Below are 5,712 nucleotides of genomic sequence, written 5' to 3'. Positions count from 1 at the left end.
CTTTTTCACTGGAATATATTTTTGTTGTGCACTATGAAAGAGCTCCTTAAAAGTCCTCTGCTGTAACTCAATTGTGCCACCGTTTAGTCTGTGTTCGCAGTCTACTTTAGCCAACTCTGCCCTCATCCCACTATAGTCCCCTTTGTTTAAGCATTGTATGCTCGTTTGCGACTCTACTTCCTCACTCTCAATCTATATTACAAATTCAACCATACTGTGATCACTCATTCCGAGAGATATTTTACGAGGAGATCGTTTATTATTCCTGTCTCATTGCACAGGACCAGATCTAAGATAGCTTGCTCCCTTGTAGGTTCTGTAACATATTGTTCTCAGAAACAATCCTGTATGCATTCTATGAATTCCTCCTCCAGGCTACCCCGTGCGATTTGATTTGACCAATGTAGGTTAAAATCCCCCATGGTTACTGCCGTTCCTTATTCACATGCCTCCATTATTCCCCTGATTATTGCCCACCCCACCGTCAAGTTATTATTTGGGCGCCTATAAACTACACGCACGAGTGACTTTTTCCCCTTACTATCTCTAATCTCCACCCACAATGATTCAACATTTTGTTCATTAGAGCCAATATCATTTCTCACAACTGCCCTGATATCATCCTTTATTAACAGAGCTACGCCACCTCCTTTCCCTTCTTGTCTATCTTTCCGAATTGTCAGCTATCCCTGTATGTTTAATTCCCAGTCTTCGCCACCCTGCAACCACGTTTCTGTAATGGCCACCAAATCATACCCATTTGTCATGATTTGTGCCGTCAACTCATTTACTTTATTTTGAATGCTGCGTGCGTTTAGGTAAAGTATTTAATACTAGTTTTAATCCATGATTTTTAGTTTTGACCCCTCCTGCAGCCCCTTTATATTCATACATATTGTCCCTTCCTATTACCTTGTGTTTTACACTTACCCCAGTGCTACTCTGCTCTGTTGCCTCCTGCCTTTTGCATTCTTTCTTGGGATTCTGTTTATCTGCGCTCTCACCCACTCTAACTAGCTCAGAGCCCTCTCCTGCGTTCTGAGTACTCCTCGCATTGAGGCACCGAGCTTTCAGTCTTGCCTTTTTATTACACTTTGACCCTTTAGAATTTTGATGTACAGTGGCTATTTTTGGTTTTTGCCTTGGGTTTCTCTGCCCTCCACATTTACTCATCTCCTTTCTGTCTTTTGTATCTGTCTCCATTTTGTTTCCCTCTTTCTCCCTGCATTGGTTCCCATCCCCCTGCCATATTAGTTTAACTCCTCCCCAACAGCACTACCAAACACTCCCCACGAAGGACTTTGGTTCCGGACCTGCACAGGTGCAGACCGTCTGGTTTGTACTGGTCCCACCTCCCTCAGAACCGGTTCCAATGCCCCAGGAATTTGAATCCCTCCCTGCTGCACCACTGCTCCAGCGACGTATTCATCTGAGCTATCCTGCGATTCCGACTCTGACTAGCACGTGGCATTGGTAGCAATCCCGATATTACTATTTTTGAGGTCCGACTTTTTAATTCAGCATCTAGCTCCTTAAATTCGTCTCGTAGGACCTCATCCCTTTTTTTACCTAAATCTTTGGTAACAATGTGCACCACGACAACTGGCAGTTCTCCCTCCCTTTTCAGAATGTCCTGCACCCGCTCCGAGACATCCTTGACCCTTGCACCAGGGAGGCAACTTACCATCCTGGAGTCTCGGTTGCGGCCGCAGAAACGCCTATCTATTCCCCTTACAATCGAATTCCCTATCACTATGGCTGTCCATTCTTTTTCCTGCCCTTCTGTGCAGCAGAGCCAGCCACGGGGCCATGAACTTGGCTGCTGCTGCACTCCCCTGATGAGTCATCCCCGTCAACAGTACTCAATGTGAGGACAACGTGATATCCGCTACACTGCAGCCCATCAAAGGGCGAGAAACCACTGAATATAAAGGATGAGCTGACAAATATCAGGGGCAGTGCAGTCTGGTCAATGTCAAACCCTCCTTTCTTATTCAGCAGTGGCATGAAGGGGAGTCAGACGCCACAAAGATTAATTAAAGACACAAATACAAGCAACACTTGCAATACTTTTCAGTGTAAAATTCTTTCACTTTATTTGAAATGCTACTGCGTTGAATCTGAAAATACGCACGGTGGGATTTTATCTTCACGACTGATTGTATTTTGTGTGCACGGTACGAATAACCGGTGCTGTTAAATTTGATAAAAGTTGCCCCAGATTCGTGGTGTCATCGGCAATGTAGATTTTGAACCAGAAAGCTATAACACAGTGAGTAAAATGGGATATGGTTTTCGAGTTAAGATGCAAAGCACAGGACAAATGATTGAAGTATGAACTGTTCCTGAGTTAGCATTTGTTTGATTGTGCAAAAGAAGGTGAGCGGTTAATTAATGATGGTTTCCCGTGAAAGCAAAAGAAAAGTTTAAGAAGAAACCATACGGTGCCTGTCAGGTGAGCGCACCTTGTGATACCTGGTGGGAATGGGCGGAGATTTTAAAGCCCTTTGTATTACAGAACCTTCATATAGACGAACATCTCCTGCTCACTATGTAGGTCTCATGGTGCAACGGTAGTGTGTCTAACTCCAGCTGCGAAGATTGCGTGTTCAAATCACGTCGTGGTCACTGTTCTGTTGGATATTGTTCTTCCAGAATTAATATTTCCTTTGCTGTTTGGCAATAACCAGACTCTTGCTCCAAGGTCTGTCTCACTGTTTCCAAGGTGTCAGGCAGAGATTTTTTTTTTATTTAAAAAAGTACTTTATTCATATAAAAATTTGTGCAGTACATTCAAAAGCATTTCAGTACATTTAGCTGCGGTCAGTAATCCCATGCACTACATTTGGGTGCTGACGGCATTTCTGGTCGATGTATTCCCTTGCTTTTCAGTTCCAGTACAATTCGGTACAATACGGGATACCTTGTAGTACATTCAACAAATTACATCACTCGTGTCACTATACAGTACATGGAATGGGTGACGGAACATTAAACATTTTTTCAACGTGCATCACGAAACAGACCTTACATTGTACATGGCACTACATCGGTGTTTACAGATCATGGTGCTCCATGTACACAATAGAGAAGTTACAAGTACGGCCCGAGCGGAGTTTTATTCTGATTCCTGCCCCGGGGTTTACCGTGTCAGAAGGGCTTTAAACTGTGGCCCTTCCCCACCCTGCCTTTGCGGCAACTACACCAATTTTAAGTGTGTCCCTCAGCACGTAATCCTGGATCTTGGATTGCGCCAGTCTGCAACACGCAGACGTGGACATCTCCTTGCTCTGGAAGACCAGAAAGTTTCGGCAAGACCAAAGAGCATCTTTGACTGAGTTGATGGCACTCCAGCAGCAGGTGATGTCTGTCTCGGTGTGTGTCGCTGGGAACAGCCCGGAGAGCACAGAGTCCTGTGTTACGGATCTGCTCGATGTGAACCTCGACACAAACACTGCAACTCTATCCAAACCAGGTTCCCTGATGGTCTAGTGGTTAGGATTTAGTGCTTTCAACACCACGGCACGGGTTCGATTCCCGGTCAGGGAAATTGTACTTTTAATTCAAAACCTTATAATAAAATAGATCATCTTTATTCATCTCCTGTGTAAAAAAAAAAGTAGCATTGATTTAAACATCATTAATTAATATATAGAATTCTATTGTCAAATGATATATTTTGCTCTGAGCATATGAGGAACTTTTCTCCCGATCCCATTGGGTTTAATTCTGGTAATCTGGTGCTGAAAGTGGAGATGTTTCCGCAGTGTACCGCAAATCATAGACACCATAAGAGGCAGTCTCTCGGGATCGAGCAGGACTTGCTTCCATCCCCAAGTGAGTCCTTTGATGGCTGAACATTCCAATACGAGAGCCACAGACCCTGTTACAGGTGGGACAGACATACGTCGAGGGAAGGGGTCGGTGGGACTGGTTTGCCGCGTGCTCCTTCCGCTGCCTGTGCTTGGTCTATTCATGCTCCTTGCGTCTAGAGTCAAAGAGCTCAACGCTCTCTTAGAAGGTTTTTCTCCACATCGGGCGGTCTGCGGCCAGGGTCTCCCAGGTGTCAGTGGTGATGTCGCACTTTACCAGGGAGGCTTTGAGGGTGTCCTTATAACGTTTCCGCTGTCCTCCTTTGGCTCGTTTACCCTAAAGGAGCTCCGCATAAAGACGTAAACATAAACACGTAAGGATTAGGGGCCGGAGTTGGCCATTCGGCCCCCACGAGCCTGGTCCACCATTCAAGAAGATCCTGGCAGTTCTTCAACAGCAAGTTTAAACATCTGGGGCGGAGCCAACAGGCGGCTGGCTGCAAAAAGTGATAAAAAACCTGCTTTGAGTGAAAGCCTGGCTAGCTCAGTCGGTAGAGCATGAGACTCTTAATCTCAGAGTCGTGGGTTCGAGACCCACGTTGGGCGATCTCTTTTCATTTAATGTTGCTTTAATGGAAAAACTCTGACCGAAACGGCACAAAACAAAAATGTTGCTTTCAAAGTCATTAAACTCCGAAATTTCCAAGCCCGCGAATCTCCTGAATCAGATGCCACTAGTTTTGGCGACTCAATCCATGTCCCTTTGCAATGTTGTGCTTCCAGCCACACTACGAAATGTGCCACGAACGTATCGAATCATGGAATGGTTCCAGCACGGAAGACCATTCGGCCCATCGAGCCCGTGCCGACCCTCAGCGAGTCCCACTCCCCGCCCTTTCCCCGTAGCCCTGCAATTGTTTTTCCTTCAGACACTTATCCAACTCCCGTCTGAAAGATAAGATTGAGTCTGCCTCCACCGCCCTTTCAAGCCGTGCATTCCAGATCCTAACCACTCGCTGCTAAATGGCCATCTCCTGTTCCTATGCATGAAGTCTGGGAAACACGAGATCAATTCCTGGCACACTCACAGCCTTCCGAAACATAGCACCGTCATTCTCTTCTCGTAAAACCAGCTCCTGAAGTATCGGCCAGCTGTGTAGGTTAAAGCTCTGGCTTTTTTCCGAAGATTGCTTCAGACACAGTGTTTTTGTCGTGTTCTTGTTATCATATTCACCTCACACGTGAAAGGTCCCCGGTTCGAGCCCGGGTGGAAATTGTATTTTGGAGAACACTTTTGCTGTGAAATAAATTGAACAAAAGTCGCCCAGGTTCCTTGTCGCATGAGCACTGAACATTTTAAACCAGTCTCCAACATACAGAGTGAGTAAAATAAGATAGGGGAGAAAACTTCATCAATGATTCAAAATCCTTAAATAATTAAAGTTCAGTTATTGAAGTTTCCACTGTCCCTCAGTAAGAATTCTACAAAACAACGCTGTCGGTTAATGAATGGGGAATAAAACTAATAATCTTCACTCATCCCCATCCCCCGGCACACAGTTTAATTAGTTGCATGTCATTATTTTAAAGATTTTGAATGGAAGAATTATTTTCTGAATCCGTGCTCCCTCTGTGAGCGCCGCATCACGAAACGAGCAGGAAACACATTAAAGAGTTTACCACAATTGCTGACATTTCTTTGCTTTTTTCTTGTGTTTTTTCAGCTCTTCGTCTTTTTCAGCTCCTGACTGCGGATATTGCTGTGATTAAACCTGAACACAATGCAATGTCTGTTCACTGTTTCCCCGGTGTCAGGCAGAGATCCGCCTGCTGCCGTCATTTATTGCATGTGACAGGACTCAAAAGTTCAAAATCAACCTGCAGGTGGCCACACACAGCA

At 45.1% G+C, this 5,712-nt stretch overlaps 2 non-coding genes across 2 annotated transcripts; both read left to right on the top strand.

Annotated features, from left to right (window-relative positions):
* Positions 1–3,477: 3,477 nt before the first annotated feature.
* On the top strand, positions 3,478–3,549 carry trnae-uuc (transfer RNA glutamic acid (anticodon UUC)). Its single transcript has one exon. It is a non-coding gene; the product is annotated as a tRNA-Glu (tRNA).
* Positions 3,550–4,345: 796 nt separating this feature from the next.
* Positions 4,346–4,418, top strand: trnak-cuu (transfer RNA lysine (anticodon CUU)). The gene has a single exon. It is a non-coding gene; the product is annotated as a tRNA-Lys (tRNA).
* The last annotated feature ends 1,294 nt before the right edge of the window (positions 4,419–5,712 follow it).

The sequence above is a fragment of the Pristiophorus japonicus genome, chromosome 33 (genome assembly GCF_044704955.1).
Source record: "Pristiophorus japonicus isolate sPriJap1 chromosome 33, sPriJap1.hap1, whole genome shotgun sequence".
Taxonomy (NCBI): domain Eukaryota; kingdom Metazoa; phylum Chordata; class Chondrichthyes; family Pristiophoridae; genus Pristiophorus; species Pristiophorus japonicus.
This window is presented reverse-complemented; position numbering and strand designations above follow the sequence as displayed.